The sequence below is a fragment of the Terrapene carolina genome, unplaced genomic scaffold (assembly GCF_002925995.2).
Source record: "Terrapene carolina triunguis isolate 2854851 unplaced genomic scaffold, T_m_triunguis-2.0 Scaffold262, whole genome shotgun sequence".
Classification (NCBI taxonomy): Eukaryota; Metazoa; Chordata; order Testudines; family Emydidae; genus Terrapene; species Terrapene triunguis.
The window spans coordinates 3,763,365-3,787,364 of record NW_020664613.1 but is presented as its reverse complement, the minus strand read 5'-3'; the positions used below and the strand labels follow the sequence as shown (position 1 = coordinate 3,787,364).

The 24,000-nt window shown below is 42.4% G+C and overlaps 1 protein-coding gene across 1 annotated transcript in view; it reads left to right on the top strand.

Annotated features, from left to right (window-relative positions):
- The window catches only part of SPATA17 (spermatogenesis associated 17), a 178,271-nt gene that overhangs the window by 50,345 nt on the left and 103,926 nt on the right, over nt 1-24,000 (top strand). The window lies entirely within an intron of this gene.

Sequence of the window (24,000 nt, the reverse complement as noted above, 5' to 3'; positions counted from 1 at the left end):
AAGCAGAATGAGAAAAGAGAAAGAAGGAGAAATTACATTTGTTGAGCTGATCCATTCCGCTATGTTAAAAGAGGAAACTGATAAAAAAGAAATTATATAGGAAGGAATATTAAGCCAATATTGAAAGCTTTCAAAAATCTTACCCTTAATACTTGCAAAACAGTAGACTTTTCAAAAGGCTTTATCTAGCCCAGATTCACCTCTCTGGCTACAAAGTTGCTGATCCCTATTCTGAGTGTGTATTTCCCCTGTAGAAGTGGTACTTGCTGCCAGTTTTAGTCATATAAGAAGTCACAAACCTCCCCCACTCCTGGGCATAGAATCCTGGTTATGTAGTTCCAGACTCAGCTTCGCCCAATTACTGTGGGAATGGCATTGGGTACTCAGTGAATTCCATGCTTTATAATGTATCTGCCATGGTGTGGGAGACTTCTTTCCAAGATGAATAAAAATGAATCAGACCATGTCTAAACTACAAACTTCGGCAGATACCAGTTATGCTGGCAACCACTGAAGTTACTATATCGCTTGTGTTCCTTGGGTCGGCGTTCCACATACTCACCAGGAGTGTGTGTGTCGAAGCAGAGTGTGATGCATCATGGGTAGGTATCCCAGTGTGCAACCTGCCACTGTCTAGTGCACTCTTTTTGGGGAAGTGTGGGCAGTGCATAGGGGTGACCTGGAGCAAAGGATCCACTTCCCAGCATGCAACTGTTTTCACCCCATAATGTGATTGCTATCCCATAATTTTCATGCCCTTTTTAAAAAGCCCATGAACCCACACGGCCCTCCTTGCTGTCCAACATCTCTGAAATAACCATGGAGCTTGCACAGCTCTGCACTATTATCATAAGCATTGCAAGCACAGGATGCATGATCCTCAGGTATTTGTGGAGCCATAAGAAGAACTGAATCAGCAGAGAACATGATTTCTTGGTGGACAGATTGCTGTGGAACATAATGAGAACTAGTTGAAGGTTGTTGATGGCATTCATGGAGCAGCTGCACATGGTAGAATGTTGCTTCTGGGCCTGAGAAATGAGCACTGACTAGTAGGATCGCATCATAATGCAGGCTTGGGCTGTTGAGAAGTGGCTACAGAACTTTTGGAAGCACAAGGAGATATTCCTGGATCTGTGTGCTGAGCTCGCCCCAGACCTGCAATTAAGGGACACCAAAAGGAGAGCTGCACTGACAATGGAGAAGCAAGTGGCGATCGCACTGTGGAAACTTGCAATGTCAGATTGCTACCAGTTAATGGGAAATCATTTTGGAGTTGGAAAATCCACTGTGAGGGCCGCTGTCCTGCAAGTGTGTAGGACCATTAATCATCTCCTGCTATGCAGGACTGTGACTCTTGGCAATGTGCAGGACATAATGAACGGATTTACAGCAGTGGGGTTCCCGAACTGTGGTGGAGCAATAGACGGCATGCATATCCCTATTTTGGCACCAGACCACCTTGCCACAGACTACTTCAACAGGAAGGGCTACTTTTCTATGGTTATGCAAGTGTTGGTGAATCACCAGGGCGGGGAGGTTCACCAACATCAGTGTTGGCTAGTCAGGGAAGGGGCATGATGTTCACCTCTTTAAGAACACAGGACTGTTCAGAAAGCTACAAGCAGGGACTTTCTTTCCTGACTGACGGATTAGCATTGGCAATGTTGAAATGCCAATAGTGATCTTGGGGGACCCAGTCTATCCCTTGCTCTCCTGGCTCATGAAGCCATACACTGTCCACCTCAACAGCACCAAGGAAAGATTCAGCTACTGGCTCAGCAGGTGTAGAATGACAGGGACACTGCTTGTTTATTCAAAAGATTGGATCTCAGTGAAAAAAACATCCAAATGGTTATAGTTGTCTACTGTGTCCTGCATAATATCTGTGAAGCAAAAGGGGAAAAGTTGCCCCCAGGGTAGAGTTTGAACTGCTGAGCCTGAACACCCAGACACAAGAGCTATTAGAAGAGCTCAGTGCAGAGTTATAAGAGCACTTTAGTTGGACTGTGTCCTGCTCTTTTGGAGCCTGTTAGGACTTGTGTGGCAGTTGTGATTGTAGCTGATATCTCACTCCTGACGGTATAAGGGCACAGAAAGCACAGCTGCTGGTGTCCTGAAGCTGCTTGGGCTGCTAGCCTGTGTATGGCAATGGTACCTTCCAAAGTTATTACTGACTGACGTGGGAAAGTGTCCTACCAGGGAGTGAGAAATAAGGCTGCCATGTCTAGAAACCTTTGGGAGAGGAGTGCAGAGTACCTGCATGAAAGTTTCATCGAGTTCTCGCAGGATGATTCAAGGGACATCCCTGCATACATAAAAAAACTGCTCTGCATTGCACCCCCTCTTGCCTAACTCTACAGGGGAATGAAAACCAGATAACAACGCTCTCTCTCTTTGTTGTAACGTTACCTCTTGTAATACGAGTAGATTAAGGAAAAGAAGATAGCTGTGTCCTGTTAAGCTGCAGGTCCCAGGAGTACATCATTGTAATGGAAAATACTTACCTGAGGTTCCTTCCCCAGCATTAGGCTCAGCCAGCTCAATTGCTGGCACTTACTGGGTGTGGTGGAGTCTCACACAGGTCCTGGCTTGCAGCATAGCTGGACTCCCCAGTCACATGTTCCCCATCTTCCTCCTCTTCTTCCTCCACCTCCACCTCCTCCTCACTGTTCATGGCAGGAGTTGTGACTCAGGCTCCTCAGAGGTATCCATGATGGAGTGTGGGGTGACCAAGTATGGCATGCAGCTCTTTGTAAAAGCGGCAGGTCTGTGGATCAGCATCAGATTGACTGGTGGCCTCCCTGGCCTTCTGATATGTCTAATGCAGTTCCTTCACTTTCATGTGACATTGCAGTTGGTCCTTGTCATACCCCTTCTCCTGCATGCCCCATACTAGTGCCCATCTATATAGTGCCCATCTATAAAAAGGGAAATAAAATCAACCCAGGAAACTACAGACCAGTTGGTTTAACTTCTGTGCCAGGGAAGATAATGGAGCAAGTAATTAAGGAAATCATCTGCAAACACTTGGAAGGTGGTAAGGTGATAGGGAATAGCCAGCATGGATTTGTAAAGAACAAATCATGTCAAACCAATCTGATAGCTTTCTTTGATAGGATAATGAGTCTTGTGGATAAGGGAGAAGCGGTGGATGTGGTATACCTAGACTTTAGTAAGGCATTTGATACGATCTTGCATGATATTCTTATCAATAAACTAGGCAAATACAACTTAGATGGGGCTACTTAAGGTGGGTGCATAACTGGCTGGATAACCGTACTCAGAGAGTAGTTATTAATGGTTCCCAATTCTGCTGGAAAGGTATAACAAGTGGGGTTCCTCAGGGGTCTGTTTTGGGACCGGCTCTGTTCAATATCTTCGTCAACGACTTAGATATTGGCATAGAAAGTACGCTAATTAAGTTTGCAGATGATACCAAACTGGGAGGGATTGCAACTGCTTTGGAGGATAGGGTCATTATTCAAAATGATCTGGACAAATTGGAGAAATGGTCTGAGGTAAACAGGATAAAGTTTAATAAAGACAAATGCAAAGTGCTCCACTTAGAAAGGAGCAATCAGTTTCACACATACAGAATGGGAAAAGACTGTCTAGGAAGGAGTACGGCAGAAAGTGATGTAGGGGTTATAGTGGACCACAAGATAAATATGAGTCAACAGTGTGATGCTGTTACAAAAAAAGCAAACATGATTCGGGGATGCATTAACAGGTGTGTTGCGAGCAAGACACGAGAAGTCATTCTTCTGCTGTACTCTGCGCTGGTTAGGCCTCAACTGGAGTATTGTGTCCAGTTCTGGGCACCACATTTCAAGAAAGATGTAGAGAAATTGGAGAGGGTCCAGAGAAGAGCAACAAGAATGATTAAAGGTCTAGAGAACATGACCTATGAAGGAAGACTGAAAGAATTGGGTTTGTTTAGTTTGGAAAAGAGAAGACTGAGAGGGGACATGATAGCAGTTTTCAGGTATCTAAAAGGGTGTCATAAGGAGGAGGGAGAAAACTTGTTCATCTTAGCCTCTAAGGATAGAACAAGAAGCAATGGGCTTAAACTGCAGCAAGGGAGGTTTAGGTTGGACATTAGGAAAAAGTTCCTAACTGTCAGGGTGGTTAAACACTGGAATAAATTGCTTAGGGAGGTTGTAGAATCTCCATCTCTGGAGATATTTAAGAGTAGGTTAGATAAATGTCTATCCGGGATGGTCTAGACAGTATTTGGTCCTGCCATGAGGGCAGGGGACTGGACTCGATGACCTATTGTGGTCCCTTTCAGTCCTAGAATCTATGAATCTGCTCATAGATTCTATGGCTGCTCTGCAGCTGCTTGCACAGCCTCTTCTCCCTACAAGCCCAAAAGATCCAATGTCTCTTGTCTACTCCAGGCTGGACATTTGGACTGTGTAGCCAGCATGGTCAGCTGGGAGGTAGCACACAACAGTGGAGCGCTGCTAGATGTGCTTTCCAAGCTGGACAAGCAGGAAAAGGCATTTCAAAAATTCACAGTGCTTTAAAAGGGAGGAGGGGAGGCCTTCTGGTCTTTGTGACCCCGGGTATTGGAGTTCACAGTTCTGACCACAGCCATCAGCATGGGGCATTGTGGGACAGCTGCTGGAGGACTGTTAGGGTTGATATAATAATGCAGTAACTCAGGCTATACTGACCTCAGTACATTGGCCATGGCTCAACACGGCTCGGGGAGGTAGTATTACTGCTTCGCTGTATCAGGACACATACATCGGTGGCAGACAAATTCAAACGTAGACACATGCACAGCGAGGTCAGTGCAAGTTGGCTTAGGTTGACCTAACAGTAGTGTAGACCAGGCCTCAGTCAGGCAAGAAAGATTTTTTGAAAAGGAGCAATGCAGTAGTAACTAATGCAACCCAAACTCCACTCTCTGGCCAAGAGCTCTGAAACAGTGCTTAAATTGGGAGAAAAGAGAAGATCTCTGCAAATTGTTTTTAAAGGTATTTTTAATTTATAAGGGGTGGGGGGTTGCACTCAGAGGCTTGCTGTGTGAAAGAGGTCACCAGTACAAAAGTTTGAGAACCCCTGATCTAGCTATACATTTCTTATGAACTTACATACTAGGGCCCAAATTCAGAGGCCTGGGCTTATGTGCACGTGGCCAAGGATAGGAGGAATTTACTCTTTCAAGTAATGGAATGGCTCTGCGGTCACTAGCCTATACATTACAGTGGTTCTCAAAGTTTTGTACTGGTGACCCCTTTCACATAGCAAGCCTCTGAGTGCGACCCCCCCTTATAAATTAAAAACACTTTAAAACGATATAAATGCTGGAGGCAAAGCAGGGTTTGTAGTGGAGATTGATAGCTCGCAACCCCCCATGTAATAACCTCGCAACCCCCTGAGGGGTCCCGACCCCCAGTTTGAGAACCCCTGCTATACAAGATCTTGAATGAGCCCACTGTGAAGGGAGAATGGGTCAGCTCACCCTATATTTATCCCCTGCATACTGTCACTGATTGGGCTCTTATACTCTGTGCTCTGTGCCATGCAGAATGTGTCCACCCTCTGCTTCTCTCCTCCCTCCCACACCTTGCACCCACGTGTACTTTGTCTCTCACATTACACAGCAGATTCACACCAATTCTTCTGGTAAAGGGCACTCTGTGGTCCTGGAAGATGGGGCAGGATATGCCCCTTCATGCACAAATAGAGCGTGACTTTCATGTGTTAAACATTAATTTATTTGCAAATGATAGAATTTATAAAGCACATGTTCATGTCTATACATTAGCTTTGTTTTTGTTCAATTATTTTCATCCTCTGGCTACTTATTAAGTAGAAACTTAAGTCATCTGATTCCTGCACTGCTGTTGCAGAGCTATATGAATCCTACAGACTCAGAAGGTAGAGCTGCCATCTGTTTTTGAAACAGATTGATATAAATGATAAGATGTAAAATTAGTGAGAGTTTTGAAAACTCATTTGTGGCAGGTCTCCTGGGCAAGGCCCTTTAAATGCTCAATTGTTTCTGTCCACCAAGCAGTAAAATAGGTAAATGGGCAGTAGTTTGGAAAGGAACAGGAGAGCTGCAGCCCATTGACCCTTATATTGAGCTAATAGCTTTGAGGCCCAATGACCCAGGTTCTTAAGATGGAAATAGGCACAAAGGCATGCTGAAAAACAGAATGAAAAGGTTAGTTTGTAAATTATTTTAGTCTGCAGTCTTCATTTAGTAGCTGAACAAATGTGAGTTAATCTAGTATTTAAAACCCAATAAACAGTTATCTAGGCTCTTTTTATATCATAAAAAGGCCAAAGCTATCTTAAAACTCATACATTGTTTCCTGTAATACTTTAGACTATTAAATATGGAGGAATTTTAAAAAGTCAACATTTTAATTATTTATACTTCTAGTTTACTTAAGACCAGGTTGTGACCTCCTTTTCACATTGGTGAGCAGTTAATTACTCAGCCCTAGTCTACCTTGCAAACGTATATTGGTATAACTACATTGCGCAGGGCTATGGCAGATCCACACCGCTGAGTGACATAGTGATCCACACCAACATGACCTCCGATACAGACAGCGCTATATCAATGGGAGGGCTTCTCCTGTCAACATAGCTACTGCCTCCCAGGGGAGTGGAGTATCTACGCCAATGGGAGAAGTCCTCCCATCAACGTAGGTAGAGTCTTCACTAAGTGCTACAGCAGTGCAGTTGCACCAGTGTTAAGTGCAGACAAGTCGTCTTCACACAAGTAGTTTCACTGACATCAACAAGATTCACTTGTGCAACCTTTCAGTGAGAGCAAGGGGCAGGGGAATGGGTCACACTGTGGCCCTATCTGTGTATTCCTTTCAGTAAAAAGCAATGGAGTCAGGTTTGCTTCATTTATAATAATAATAATAATATATGGAGATATACCCACCTCCTAGAACTGGAAGGGACCCTGAAAGGTCATTGAGTCCAGCCCCCTGCCTTCACTAGCCGGACCAAGTACTGATTTTGCCCCAGATCCCTAAGTGGCCCCCTCAAGGATTGAACTCACAACCCTGGGTTTAGGAGGCCAATGCTCAAACCACTGAGCTATCCCTCCCCTATCCAAAATTTTATGGCCAGTTTCAGTATCATATTCCCACTATGGCTGTCAATTAATCGCAGTTAACACACAATTAACTAAAAAAAAATTAATCACACTTAAAAAAATTAATCACAATTAATCACAGTTTTAATTGCACTGTTAAATAATAGAATACCAATTGAAATTTATTAAATATTTTGGATGTTTTTCTACATTTTCATATATATTGTATTCTGTGTTGTAATTTAAATCAAAGTGTATATTATTTTGATGACAAATATTTGCACTGTAAAAATGATAAAAGAAATTGTATTTTTCAATTCACCTCATACAAGTACTGTAGTGCAATCTCTTTGTCGTAAAAGTGCAACTTACAAATGTAGATTTTTTTTGTTACATAACTGCACTCAAAAACAAAACGATGTAAAACTTTAGAGCCTACAAGTCATTCAGTCCTACTTCTTGTTCAGCCAATCGCTAAGACAAACAAGTTTGTTTACATTTACAGGAGATAATGCTGTGAGAAAGTGATTGGGAAAAGTAAGTAATGGGTAAAAGTAATGGGAAAGTGAGAACAGACATTTGCATGGCACTTTTGTAGTTGGCAGTTCTCACTTTCAGGTTACATTGTAAACAAGAAGCGGGCAGCATTATCTCCTGCAAATGTAAACAAACTTGTTTGTCTGAGCGATTGGCTGAACAAGAAGTAGGACTCAGTGGACTTTCAGGCTCTAAAATTTTACATTTTTATTTTTTAATGCAGTTTTTTTGTACATAATTCTATATTTTTAAGTTCAACTTTCATGATAAAGAGATTGCATTACAATACTTTTATTAGGTGAATTGAAAAATACTATTTCCTTTGTTTTTTTACAGTGCAAATACTTGTAATCAAAAGTAATTATTAAGTGAGCACTGTACAGTTTGTATTCTGTTGTAATTGAAATCAATATATTTGAAAATGTAAAAAACATGCAAAAATATTTAAATAAATGGTATTCTATTATTGTTTAACAGTGCGATTAATCTCACGATTAATTGCAATTAATTTTCTTAATCGGTTGTTCCCACTGATGCAGTGTGGGTTGCTAACAGCGGAAGGGAATTTTTAATTGTTTAAAAGCAACTGTTTCCATTATTTTATTTTTTAAGTCTAGAAAACATTTCGATGGGATTTGGTTTTATATAAGTGTGTGTTTAGGAAATACCCATGAAAAAAATGGTTACTTACCTTCTCATAACTGTTGTTCTTCGAGATGTGTTGCTCATGTCTATTCCAATTAGGTGTGTGCGCACCGCGTTCACAGTCTTCGGAAGGTTTTTCCCCTAGTAGCACCCATCGGGTTGGCTGTGGAGCCCCCAGGAGTGGCGCCTTCGTGGCGGTGGATCTAGGTCCCTGCCGACCCGCCACCTCTTCAGTTCCTTCTTGCCAGCTACTCCGAAAGAAGGGAAGGCAGGTGGGTCTTGGAATGGACATAAGCAACACATCTTGAAGAACAACAGTTATGAGAAGGTGAGTTACCATTTTTTCTTCTTCAAGTGCTTGCTCATGTCCATTCCAATTAGGTGACTCCCAAGCCCTAACTAGGAAGTGGGTTGGAGCTTAGGAATTACAGATTAGAGCACTGCTCTGCTGAAAACCATATCGTCCCAGGCATGCTGGGTAATAGCATAGTAAGAGGTGAACGTGTGAACCGAGGACCACGTTGCCGCTCTGCAGATCTCCTGGATCGGGACCTTGGCCAAGAATGCTGCAGAGAAAGCCTGCGCTGTTGTGGAATGTGCTGTCAGTGCAGGGGCCGGTACTTTCGCAAGATTGTAGCATGCCCGGATACAGAACGTGGTCCATGACAAAGTTCTTTGCGATGACACCAGGAGGCCTTTCATTTTATCTGCAACTGCCACGAACAACTGGTTCGACTTGCGGATCGGTTTTGTGCGTTCAATGTAAAAGGCCAGTGCTTGTCGAACGTCCAAGGAGTGTAACCTTTCCTCCTGCCTATCCGCATAAGGCTTAGGATAAAAGACTGGGAGGAAAATGTCCTGACTGGCATGGAATTGGGAGATAACCTTTGGAAGGAAGGCTGGGTGAGGCCTAAGTTGCACCTTGTCCTTATAAAAAATGGTATAAGGAGGCTTGGAGGATAGAGCTTTAAGATCAGACACTCTTCTTGCTGATGTTATGGCGACCAGGAATGCCAACTTCCATGATAGGCAGAGCAATGAACAAGTTGTTAGGGGCTTAAAGGGGGGCCATTAGCCTGGAAAAGGCCAGACCAAGCCAGGACTGGTTGTCTAACTTGCTGGTATAATCTGTCAAGACCTTTCAGGAAATGACTAACCATCAGGTTGGCAAAGACTTAACGGCCGGCCGCTCCCGGGTGAAACACCGATATGGCTACCAGGTGGACCTTGAGAGATGATACTGAGAGGCTCTGCTGTTTTAAATGTAGTAGGTAGTCTAAGATGAGCGGTATAGGAGCCTGCATCAGGAGAGTGCGACCTTGAGAGCACCAGATTGCAAATCTTTTCCACTCGGCTAAGTAGATAGCCCTGGTGGAGGGTTTCCTGCTGCCAAGTAGGACCTCCCTAACGGCCTCAGAGCACATTAGCTCCATCAGGTTTAACCATGAAGCTTCCAAGCGGTGAGGTGAAGAGACTTGAAGTTGGGATGATGGAGACGGCCGTGGTCTTGGGTGATCAGGTCTGGAAGCAGGGGCAACGAGATTGGGGTGTCCACCGATAGCTCCAGGAGCATAGTATACCAGTGCTAGTGGGGCCAGGCTGGTGCTTTCAGTATGACCGCCGCCCCTTCCCTGCAGATCTTGAGCAGAACCTTGTGGACAAGTGGAAATGGCGGGAATGCGTACAACAGGTGGTTTGTCCAAGGGAGGAGGAACACGTACGCAAGGGAGCCCAGACTGTGATTCCGAAAGGAACAGAACCGTAGGTATTTTCTGTTGCTCTTTGTGGCGAACAGGTTGATTTGGGGAACTCCCCACATTTGGAAAATGTTGTTCACCACGTCTAGGGGAATAGACCACTCATGATTGTGAAAGGATCTGCTGAGATAGTCCGCCAACTCGTTCTGAGAACTTGGGAGGTAGGATGCTTCCAGGTGAATTAAGTGGGCTATGCAGAAGTCCCACAGTTTGAGGGCTTCCTGACATAGGGGAAAGGAACGAGCTCCACCCTGCTTGTTTATATGAAACATTGCAGTTGTGTTGTCCATCATCATCTCCGTGCATTTCCCTTGCAAGTGAGCTTGGAAGGTCTGGCATGCTCGGCAGACTGCTCTCAGCTCCTGGACATTGATGTGGAGCGAGAGCTCATCTTGCAACCAGAGACCTTGGGTCTGAAGGTCTCCCAGGTGAGCACCCCACCCCAACAGTGATGCATCTGTAACCAAGGACAGGGAGAGCTGGAGCTTGGCAAAGGGGACTCCTGCGCATACCTTCTGTGGGTCGAGCCACCGGCGGAATGACTCAAGGACTGGTGCTGGGACAGTGACCATCTTGTCTAGACAGTTGTGCCCTGGCCGATAGGCCGATGCTAGCCGGCCTGGAGAGGTCTGAGCCTCAGCCTTGCGTGCTGTACCACGTATGTACATGCTGCCATGTGCCCAAGGAGCTTCAAGCAATTCCTTGCTGTGGTGGTGGGGTACTGCTTGAGGCTTTGTACAATGTCTGTCATTGTCCAAAACCGAGACTCTGGCATGAATGCCCTGGCCTGGCCTGAGTCCAACACTGCTCCGATAAACTCTATAATCTGTGTAAGGGATAGGGTTGATTTGCGCACATTGAGAAGGAGACCCAATCTTACCAAGTTGACATGGAGCTCCACTTGCTCCCTGGATCGGTCCCTGAACAGCCAGTCATCAAGGTACGGGGATACCTGCATCAGCCACCGTCGCAGGAAGGTGGCTACGACTACCATGCATTTCGTAAAGTCTCGAGGGGCTGCTGACAGACCAAAAGGGAAGACCGTAAATTGGTAATGGATGTGGTTGACCACGAACCTGAGAAAACATATGTGGGCTGGAATTATAGATATGTGGAAGTACGCGTCCCTGAGGTCAAGGGCGCCGTACCAGTCTCCTGGATCCAGAGACGGAATGATTGCTTTTAGAGAGACGATATGGAACCTCAACTTTTTCATGAATTTGTTGAGGCCTTGCAGATTGAGGATGGGTCTGAGACCCCCCCTTTGGCTTTGGGGATTAGGCAATAATGGGAATAAAATCTCTTGCCCCTTAGCTCCTGAGGAACCTCCTCCACAGCTCCCATGGTGAGGAGCGTTTGGACCTCCGGTATTAGGAGATGCTCGTGAGAGGGGTCCCTGAAGAGGGACGGGGAAGGGGTGTGGGAGGGAGAGGAGGAGCAGAATTGGAGCAAATATCCCACTTCTATGGTGCGCAGGACCCAGAGGTCTGAGGTTGTCTGAGACCAAGCATGGTAAAAGTGGGACAGATAATTCAGAAAACGGTGGGAAAGATCCGGTGAGTAGACTGGTGCATCGCCCCCAGGGCACATCTTCAAAAGGCTTGCTTAGAGCCCGATGACTGCCTCGCTGAGCCCTGGCCTTAGCTGGGTGGAGGATGGGGAGGTGTACGCCTGCCATTCCTGCATGTGGCCCATCAGGGTAATCTGATTGCAGACCACAAGACATTTTGCTGACGTTGACCATCCGCAGGCACGGCCCCCCGCAGCTCCCAGTGGCCACGGTTCGCCGTTCCCAGTCAATGGGAGCTGCGGGAGTGGGACATATGTATCTGTATGCTTGGGTATGACCCTTTGCTGGATTCAGGCCTAAATTCTTAGGGTCTTCTGATCTATTTGATTTCTACTCATGTGTCTTGGATTATCCAGTGTATCTCCTTCACATCTCAGAATATGTCTGTTCTGCCTAATATAAAGCCCTAACAGAAATGCACAATAGTGTGATTGAACAATTTGGTAATGATCCCAAAGTATTACAAATATTATATAAAGTTATGGGGATAGGTTTACAGTTTTCCTTATTGAGTCAAAGTACAAATAGTTGGTGTCATATACTGTACAATATTAATTTCTGTAACCTGAAAATAAACAGTGTTTAACAAGAGAAACACAAAGTGGAACCATAGGATAGTCATTGGAATAGCCCCTTTGGTCTATAAAAGTCTGGCTGCTATTGATGAGACTATTACTAAGAATGTATAATTATATGATTCCCACAGGGTTCTTTTAATTGAATTATGAGGTGTCTCATGAGTGCCCTGGGCACAACTTCACAACTTTATGAACTAGGCACCCTATAATTCACTTGTAGATACTCTTAAGAAACCATAATATATTATACTCTTTTTTAAAAAAATAGAGGTTTTTGTTATAAAGAAACATGGAATATTTGGTTTTAGCCCTGCATCTGTGATGTTATTATGAGTCTTTAGCTTCAGCTGAATTGAAGTATTTAGCTTTGGAGATTACATTTGCATCTGGTCTTCCACAATTGTTCCTATAGATTTACTTATGCAAAACTCCAATTTATGCATGCAAATAGTTATCTGTATTTGGGCACAGCTTGGACATAGTGGAAAATCGAGGCCTCGTGTTAGAATTTGGCCAGAATACAGTGATATGCAGTTCTACTCCTGCAGCAAGTGCTTTAGTTTATTTAAAATAATAGTTACCACAGCACTCAGATATTACAGCTATAGATTCTTTAAAAATACAGACAGATTGATAGATTAGAGAGAACAAACTTTGCATTTACATCTACCTGCAGTAGTATATTGCCTCACACCACTATAATGACTGATTTCTTTGAGAGCTTGTCCATATATATTCCACTCTGGGAGTACAGGCATCCCATGCACATGAGATCAAAATCTTTGGCCAGCAGTCTCCTCTGGGCACCATGAGTGTATTCATGTTCTGTACTGAGGACATAAAGGATGGAATGAGCCCAACCACTCCTCAGTCCCTTCTTATTACCAATAGCTGCAAAGACAGCACTCCAGCAGTGTCTGCATCTCAATGCACAATCTAAACCTTTCACTGTAGATATTTGTATATATTAGTGTTAGGATTAGTTTTAGTGTTGTTTGCCCATTGGCATTTAGATATAGTCATTATTTTAGTATTTCAAGGGAAAATATTTTTCCTTGATTGAACCTAAGTCTCCTGAATTCAAAAACTTTCCTTCCTGAGAAGTGTCTATGTTGCTGAATTATGGTCACATTAGGTGTCTTTTTGTCTAGGGAGAGACATATCCCTCACAAATGTTGTATTTGTATGTCCTTCTCTAAGAGGAACTTTTGGAAAAACAGTCTCACCTCAAACTGTTTCTCTAGGACTGATCTATATAGCCTGCATCAGACCCGGGAAAGGAAGACCTCCCCTTGAATTAGCTTGGTCTCAGTCCAGAGGTATCCTGGTAAGCTCAAGATCACCAACTGGTTCCTGAGCCCTATCCTCTAAGATAGCCTGGGTTCGGGCTGAAGCCTGGCCTCTGGGACCCTGTGAAATGGGAGGGTCCCAAAGCTCAGGCTACAGCCCTAGCCCAAATGTCTACCTCACAATTAAACAGCCCCTTAGTCTGAGCCCCGCAAGTCCAAGTTAGTTGGCAAGGGTCAGCTGCAGGTGTCTAATTGCAGTGTAGACATACCCTTAGTGCACCGCACACTAGTGCAGGGTAGATTTACACCCCAGCTTGCTGCCAACTAAGTATTCATGTAGACAAGCCTCTAGACTTTGCTGACAGACTTCTTCAGGAATGCAAGGAGTAGTTCAAGGCTGTAATTTTGGATAGTCAAAATCTCTCTCTAGGCTCTGATTATGTGTTTCGGATACCATGGCAAGATCTGTGGCAACTTCCATTATCATAAGGAGAGCATCTTGGCTTCAGTCTGACTCTTTGGGTACGTCTACACTACCCGCCGGATCGGCGGGTAGCGATCGATCTATCGGGGATCGATTTATCATGTGTAAACGTGATAAATCGATCCCCGATCGCTCTCCTGTCGACTGCTGAACTCCAGCAGTGCGAGAGGCGGAAGCATAGTCGACGGGGGAGCCACGGCCATCGATCCAGCGCCATGAGGATGTGAAGTAAGTAATTTTAATTCGATCTAAGATACGTCGACTTCAGCTACGCTATTCTCATAGCTGAAGTTGTGTATCTTAGATCGATCCCCCCCCCCAGTGTAGACCAGGCCTTAGTCCCAAAGGAGGTGCAGACGACAAGTAAAGACGTCCACTTTGAAGACTGAGCTCTTCAGTACAAAAATAGATGATGCTCTACATTTGTTGAAAGACTCCTGGGTCACTCTTTGTTTGGTAGGAGTATACATATCATCTCCTTAAAGGAAGCATGGAAGGCCTCAGTTTTATTCCAGGCATAGATCCTCACCAGCAGCTTTTTTCCAATCAAGATCATTGAAGCCTCTGAGGAAGGGGCAGCACTTTCCAAAGAGGAGACTTTGGCTCCTACATGATCTGTCTGTCAGCTGCGACAACCTCAGCACAATCCTTCTGACATGATGCTCAAGAGTCACTCTTTAATTAGTCCACAGGATCTTTACCTTTACTTCCCCTTGCAGGAGAGCCACCTTTATTTTGTTTTTTTTTAGGAAGCACATTGCATCAGACTGCTGGGTTCCAAAAATAATCTCTGCAGTTCCATGCTCTCCCTATTGCCCATCTCCTTCCCCCTCCCTATTCATCAACCTGTCTCACGAGAGACTATTACTGAGGAGGTAGAATCACTTCTGTCTCTCGGAGCAAGAGAAGAAGTTCCACTGCAATATAGGCAGAAGGGATTTATTCCTGAAGACAAAAAGGAGGATGGCTTCTGCTTCTGGACTTCAGGAGGGTCAACACTCTCATCTGCCTCATCAAGTTCAGAATGGTAATCCTTGCCTCCATAATTCCATCACTAGATGCTCAGGACTGATCTACAGCTCTCGACCTGCAAGATGCATACTTCCATATATCCATTCTCCCTGCACATAGCTAGTATCTGAGGTTCCAAGTAGGATAGGCCCACTATAAATACAGCATGCTACCCTTCTGAGCTTCAGCAGTTGTAAGAGTCTTTACCAAATGTTTGGTAGTAGTGGTGGCTCACCTGAGAAAAGATGGAATAATAGTTCATCCTTAACTTGATGATTTGCTGGTTTGAGGGAAATCGCTACAACAGGTAGAGGAATCCATTCAACTGCTCCAACTTTTCATTGCACTGGGCCTAACAGTCAACAGAGAGGAACCTTCTTTGGAACCCACACAGAAAATAGAATTCATAGGGGATGTGTTAGACTTCATTACAACCAAGGTTCACCTGCCTCAACACAGATTTGAAGTTGTGAACACCTTGTCAACCAGCTGCAGAAACAACCACGCACTATGGTGAGAACTTGCCTAAGTCTGCTCAGTCACAGTCTGCTTCCTGCATGTTTGTCATAAAGCATGACACACTTCACCTAGAGTGCACGCAGAGCTGGATGAAATCTACATACCTACTGAACATGCACCACCTAGAGATGTCAATGCAAGAAATCAATGGGAGTTTGCCATTGATTTTACTGGGAACAAAATTGGACCCTAATATGCTTCTTAAAAAAAAGCAAGCTGCTTTTCACTTGCAAAACACGATCTACACACAAATTAATGCGTCACACACTAATATTCAAATACTCTCCAATCAGTGTGAATCAGCACACTCATCAAAGCCATTCCAAACCAATCTGGGATTTGGTGCTGGGACTGAATTCTTCCCAACAAACCAGCAGTGGGACACAGAAGCACCAGTGCAGCCCTTGCAGAGCTTCTACTATGGTTCATGGGCTGTAGTAGTGCTTCTGCCCACTGTATCCTCCTACACACAAGGAAAATTGGCCCAACCAAGTACTGCTTTGTGTACTGCTGCAGAGCATTTTTGTGTGGCGTACTGGGGATGTGAATTTCCTCTTAATGATCTGGCCCCCTGTACAGGAGACCCTGGGTGGTTCCAATGCTTTTTGGATCTTGTCCACCCAGGTAAGTGGACTGGATTTGTACCACTTTGTATATTGAACTATGTACAGTGCAAAATCCCCTCAATGATTTTCAGACAAAACAATGATGCTTATCACATTACAAAGGTAATTATGCACAAATACATAGTTGAAATGAACATAGAACAGTATTTGAATTGTTGGTTGATTAGAGATTGTATGCCATATGAGCATATTATATAAGACTGCACATTATTGTTCCATTAGTTAGGAAGGTTCTAGGCAGGAGAGGCCATAGACACAATACAAATAGAGCAGGGGTAGGCAACCTATGGCATGCGTGCCGAAGGCGGCACGCGAGCTGATTTTCAGTGGCACTCACACTGCCTGGGTCCTGGTCACTGGTCCGGGGAGCTCTGCATTTTAATTTAATTTTAAATCATAGAATCATAGAATATCAGGGTTGGAAGGGACCTCAGGAGGTCATCTAGTCCAATCCCCTGCTCAAAGCAGGATCAATGAAGAAATGAAGCTTCTTAAACATTGTAAAAACCTTATTTACTTTACATACAACAATAGTTTAGTTATATATTATAGATTTATAGGAAGAGACCTTCTAAAAACATTAAAATGTGTTACTGGCATGCAAAACCTTAAATTAGAGTGAATAAATGAAGACTCGGCACACCACTTCTGAAAGGTTGCCGACCCCTGAAATAGAGTATCTTTCTAAGTGCCACATACAAGGCAGATAGTTTCAGAATACTATTGGGCCACAATAACTCACCAGCAAGACAGTTTCCAAACTCCTCCACCTGTTGAGGATCTGTCCCTCCTCAAAAAGATGTCCCTATTTCTGCTTACTCAGCTGTGGCAGGCAGGCACCTTTCTTTCCCAAACATACTCAAGAATCCACTGTGCTATTGCATGACATCATCTCTTAGGCATCAGTAGCTGGTCAAAACAGGCTGGGGGACATTTCAGGATTAACAGTACATAGTGGATGCACTGAACAGAAATAAGCAACAGAGAGTCCTGTGGCACCTTTAAGACTAACAGATGTATTGGAGCATAAGCTTTCGTGGGTGAATGCCCACTTGCATCTGACAAAGTGGGCATTCACCCACAAAAGCTTATGCTCCAATACATCTGTTAGTCTTAAAGGTGCCACAGGACTCTCTGTTGCTTTTTACAGATCCAGACTAACATGGCTACCCCTCTGATACTGAACAGAAATAGAGACTCCTATAAGGCCGAGAATGGAATGGTGACTAGATGTCACATATCTAACATATAAGGTAATGTATGTCTTCTGTTATAAATACATCTGTGTACAGAGCACCATAATCTATGCTTTACACATTCTTCCTCCAAGGCTAGACATATAGGTGTGTTTAATCTTTACTGAATATTTTTGGTAAAGTCGAACCATTTTTAATACAGGAGGTCAGCTTCTGCTCTCAGATACACCAGTACAACCCCATTAAATCAATAGATATATACTGGTGTAGCTAAGAAATTGTCCCAGTAATTGCATTTAGAGTTCCATATTCTTTGTTTGAGGGGGAAGGATGATGTATAAAGTTGGGAAGGTAAAATTGATTTAGGCTGGCTTCTCTTATGCTAAGGTTACCTACTGCCTATGTTGCAGGAATTTTATGATTTGAGGGCTAAGCTATTTCAAATCACAATAACTTTGTGCTCCTTCTGGGTACTCTAGGCAAATTATACTGCATATTGATTTTCCCAAATGCCCTTTACTTTAATTAATACTATGATTTTATGGTCATCTGGTCACAAGATCACAAAATTCCTGTTAAAATGCAAACAAAATGCAATATTTTGATAAAGTTCAATAAATGTAGGTCAGTATAAATCTGTGAAATGATGCTGTTCTATGCAGCACCATTAAAATCTGTATATTGCTGAAATCATCATTTAAAGATCTTTCCAAAAGTGCCAGGAACAATATTCTATATGTATTTTTAACCTTTATACAGACAGCAGGAGCACGGTAATCCAAATCTGCATCTCATAGCCAACACCACTGCATGTTTCATAATGAAACATCAGAATAATAGTAAATTACATTGGCATATGAACAGCTTTTATTTTAAAACCTAATGTGAAATAATCAATAATGTACAAGTCACCAGCTACCTCACAGATTTGTTAGGCACAATCTTATCTGAATCACGATGAAAAGTATCTCTGAGCACATCAGCTCGTAAACATGGGCACATTTTGGATGTCATTAAACAGTCCCCACTACAGTGGTACCAAGCAAATGTAGTTCTTTCCCAAACGATCATCAATGTTCCTTTGCTTATTCAGTCTTTTGCAGATCATTTTGCACACAGCATCCACCAAAAGTGCACATATTTTTCTTGACATAGGAATTTCACAAAACAGATGACCAGTTTTTGAAAAATATTCCAAAAATTAATTAATATAAAACAATTTTTGCATCTGCAGAATTCCTATTTTCTGTCACCACAAAGTTTGATGAAAACACAGATGGTTATGCTCTAGCTTGACAGAGGTGCTTAATGACTTCTTTGTTTTGGTTTTCACCAAGAAGGTTGGTGGCAATTGGACATCTAACATAGTGAATGCCAGTGAAAATGAGGTAGGATCAGAGTCTAAAATAGGGAAAGAACAAATCAAAAATTACTTAGACAAGTTAGATGTCTTCAATCACCAGGGCCTGATGAAATGCATCCTAGAATACTCAAGGAGCTGACTGAGGAAATATCTGAGCCATTAGCAATTATCTTTGAAAAGTCATGGAAGACGGGAGACATTCCAGAAGACTGGAAAAGGGCAAATATAATGCCCATCTATAAAAAGGGAAATAAGGACGACACGGGGAATTACAGACCAGTCACCTTAATTTCTCTACTTAGAAAGATAATGGAGCAAATAATTAAGAAATCAATTTGCAAACACCTAGAAGATAACGAGATGATAAGTAACAGTCAGCATGGATTTGTCAAGAACAGATCATGTCAAACCAACCCGATAGCTTTCTTTGACAGGGTAACAAGCTTTGTGGATAGGGGGAAGCAGTAGATGTGGTATATCTTGACTTTAGTAAGGCTTTTAATACTGTCTCGCATGACCTCATAAACAAACGAGGGAAATACAACCTAGATGGAGCTATTGTAAGGTGGGTGCATAACTAGTTGGAAAATTGTTCCCAGAGAGTAGTCATTAGTGGGTCACAGTCATGCTGGAAGGGCATAACGAGTGGGGTCCGGAAGGGATCAATGATTTAGATAATGGCATAGAGAGTACGCTTATAAAGTGTGTGGATGATACCAAGCTGGGAGGGGTTGCAAGTGGTTTGGAGGGTAGGATTAAAATTCAAAATGATCTGGACAAACTGGAGAAGTGGTCTGAAGTAAATAGGATGAAATTCAATAAGAACTAATGCAAAGTACTCCATTTAGGAAGGAACAATCAGTTGTACACATACAAAATGGGAAATGACTGCCTAGGAAGGAGTACTGCAGAAAGGGATCTGGGGTCATTGTGGATCACAAGCTAAATATGAGTCAAAAGTGTAACATGGTTGCAAAAAAAAGCAAACATCATTCTGGGATGTATTAGCAGGAGTGTTGTAAGCAAGACATGAGAAGTAATTCTTCCGCTCTACTCCGCGCTGATTAGGCCTCAACTGGAGTATTGTGTCCAGTTCTGGGCGCCACATTTCAGGAAGGATGTGGACAAATTGGAGAGAGTCCAGAGAAGAGCATCAAAAATGATTAAAGGTCTAGAAAACATGACCTATGAGGGAAGATTGAAAAAATTGGGTTTGTTTAGTCTGGAGAAGAGAAGACTAAGGCCTGGTCTACACTAACACCCCAATTCGATCTAAGGTACGCAACTTCAGCTACGTGAATAACGTAGCTGAAGTCGACATACCTTAGTTCGAATTTACCGCGGTTCAGACGCGGTCCACACGTGGCAGGCAGGCTCCCCCGTCGACTCCACGGTACTCCTCTCGCTGAGGTGGAGTACCGCAGTCGACGGCGAGCACTTCCTGGTTCGACTTATCGCGTCCAGACCAGACGCGATAAATCGAACCCGGAAGTTCGATTGCCAGCCGTCGAACTACCGCGGTAGTGTAGACCTGGCCTGAGAGGGGACATGATAACAGTTTTCAAGTACATAAACGGTTGTTACAAGGAGGAGGGAAAAAAAATTGTTCTTCCTAATCTCTGAGGATAGGCCGAGAAGCAATGGGCTTAAATTGCAACAAGGGTGGTTTAGGTTGGATATTAGGAAAAACTTCCTAACTGTCAGAGTGGTTAAGCACTGGAATAAATTGCCTAGGGAGGTTGTGGAATCTCCATCATTGGGGATTTTTAAGAGCAGGTTAGACAAACACCTGTCAGGGATGGTCTAGATAATACTTAGTCCTGCCATGAGTGCAGGGGACTGGACTAGATGACCTCTCGAGGTCCCTTCCAGTCCTATGAATCTCTGATTCTATTTGGCCATATTCAATTCCCTTTCCACACATGGAGCACCCACAGGAGTCAATGGAAGTTTTGACCTGAAGCGGAGATTATAATACTGATCACTGTGAATGAAGAGGTTGGGGTTGAGGGGGTAACACAGTATATGAAGTGTTTACATCCTTGATTGCGTGAGGCATTCACAGAGAAAGGATTACTTATTAGTACTTGTTGAATGTACTGTTTGTAAAGAAAAATAGAGACAGTTGGGAGGAAGGGCCTGATTCAAAGTCCATCAAAGTCATTGAGAGTCTTTCCATTGACATCAGAGAGTTTTGGATTATTTTATTTTTTTGTATGCAAGCATATATGCATGTGGTTGTAGATCTCAGTGTTATTGGTAGATGTACGATGTCTTAAGGCAATGTCTGTAGTATGTACTTTACATATATGCTGGTCTCATCGCTCTCTTTACATACTGGCCAACTGTCCCATTGCACAGACCATAGTCTCAGAGCCTAAATATTATACTGTGAATTATATAAAGTCATATTTAATTCCTTGGGTCTGATCTCACTACCATTGATATCGATGGGACTAAGATCAAATCTTTAAAGTGTGGTAGAAAGAACATGTGGGGATTTCAGGGTGTAAATCATTTTAGAATAAATCTAAATTGGTATCATTTTGCTAAGCAGTCTATACGTATAGTAATGTTTAGACTAGTATATACTTTACATTTTGTGATGACTTCAAGGACAGAGGCCTCAGAGGTAATTACTTTATTATAATATTGTTGACATATATAAAGTAATGTAAACATTACGCACACAATATTACTGAAACAGAAAATGTTAGCAAAATATGTAGGCTGTTGAAAATATATTAAAATCTATTGAAAATTCTATAGTTATTTAAAAGAATTTACATTCATGAGTGGTTTTGTGTAGAACATTAATGAAAAAATGTGTGGCTATTTGTAAGGAATTGTGATGATCTTGGGATAGTACTTTCTAATAAAATTATATATTGCCTTGAACTCCATTTCAGCAAATGATCTAAACTTTTTTTGATTTGAACAAATTATGGTAATGAATAATTCATTCTAAATCATGTAGAATCTAACTGATGACATGGGACAAATATTTTACCCTTCGTTATCATTAAATCTGTAATAAAATGCATATATAGATATAGATATAGATATCTTTCTTTGGGGATTTTCACCAGTTTTCTCTTGAACAATATAACTTCTTATTCATTGTTGGGTAAAAGTGGATAAGAATAGGAAGAAGTTATGATCATATACTTATAGGCAGTTTACCAGCTATTACAGTGGTACTCAGGCTGAATGGAAGAATCTAATGAAAAAGAATGAGATGCAGTATTAAATATGTAAAATATAGAATATGTGCACAAATATTTAAATATAAAGTTGCCTAAAATAAAAAAGTAAACTTGATAACACATGCACTTTTATTTATTTTTTATTTATGGTTAATATAGAACAAAGAGTTTCCTTGTAAAAATACTTATTTACCCACATATAACTGCTCTGAAGTCTGTACCTTAAGGACAAAGAAAGGTCGCCAATCTCTCCAACTCCTAGTTCTTTGTCAAAAATGGACACAGTTAATGAGGTTTGTTTGGTACAGCACAAATTCTCAGACACAGATAGAGATCCTTTCAATGGAAACAAATTTGTTTGGCTTTACCAGGTTACTTAGCGATTAATAATAGCCTTGAGATGCAGGTCAGAAAGGTCATTGTACCCGCTTGCCAACACAATCTAAAATGTGCAGCTAGTCCAGGTCTGCAGGCTGCGAGGCCCCAAAATGCTATGCATAAAGTAAAAGAGGCTATTTTCCAACTTCTTTTTTCATATTAATAAGCAATTTTCAAGAGAAGGGTGGCAAAATGGGGGCCATGCTACTCTAAGTAATTCATTTATTTTGCAATTTAATCTTATGTTGGAAAAAAATTACACTGCTGCAAAAGCATAGCGTGGTGATTTTTAAACGTCAGTATGTTTCATAAGTAACCTTGTATGAAATATTGTATTAGCAGCCTTTAACAGTAAACTGCAACAAAAAATATTTGCAGAGATTGAAACAGACCTATACATCTTTCCCTACCTTTAATGTATTTCCTTTTCATTCTATTTTTGTCTTGCACATTTGAAGAAAAAACATGCATGATTTACTTAACATTTTACTCATTTTACCAGGTGTTGTGGATTAATATTTTGGTAAAGAAAAGTTGAAAGACTGTAGCATGAATCAAATATAAAAATGATACAGTTTTAATATGTATTTTCTTTAAGAATTTATTTTAACTGCATTCATATATTTATAAGGCATTTATTACCATTTCACATGTTTTTGTGGATTAAATTAACATTATGATAATTATAACAGCTAGTATTACAAAGCTGGAGCCCAATCCTGCAAACACTGACTGAGGTAACTTGACTTGCCTGTAGGATTACTCACATCAGTAAAGTTACATATTTTAAAGTTACATACACATGCTTAAATATTTGCCTGATTTGATCCTTGTTCTCCAGGGGCCAAATCCTGCTCTCATTGAAGTCAATGGGAGTGTTACCATTGACTTCTGTGGGAGAAGTATCAGATCCCAGATATCTTTTTGCTGTGTTATTTACTATCCAGACATATGAACTGTGCATTTGTCTTCACTTTTTATTTTATGTAACATATTCTGAAAAAAGGCCAGAATGTACTCACCTAATCACTGAACAAAGCTGGTGTCTTTCACACACAGGTTAATTTGAACTAGCTGTTTCTCAAGCTAACCTCTTTTAACTGGGTCAAAATAATTCAATACACATGCACTGTGAACTATAACACTGAATTATGCTTAGTATAGGACATTAATTTACTCTACAATTTTGCATAATTTGGGGCCAGACTGGTCCTCTTGCAGAAAATCCATGTGAAGAAGCCATTGATGAGAAAATCTCTGCAAATTTTACCTCAGATTGTTCTACTGGAAATATGGGCTTGCCGCTCCCCTGCAAAGCAGACAGTGGGATCAGCCTCTTGCTACCTGTGGATCTTCCAAGAACTACTGGAGGCACAGGAACATTTGCTCAGCAGACCTTATGTCCCTCCACACTGGCTCCAGGAACCCCTGCCCCACAACCTGTTTTCCCGGCAGTGACTTTGCTGTGGACTCCTCATGACTGTGGCTGCTCTGTACTACCCTTGTCAGAAAGGCTCCACACTGAGAAGGGAGATGTCCAAGAAAGTTAATATTGCATGTGTCTTTCCCAAGGACTTCACGTGTATTTAATGAGGGAAAGGTGTATGCCCCTGGACCCCGCTCACCTGCCTGCATCCCATGCCCCAACCCTTCTCCATGCACAGATCCTCAACCCTGCAGAGGGCTCAGTGATCCAGCAATGAGAGGGATATCAAATAGTCAAGCTTACCCTTCCTCCTTCTAACCCTTCTGCTCACACAAGG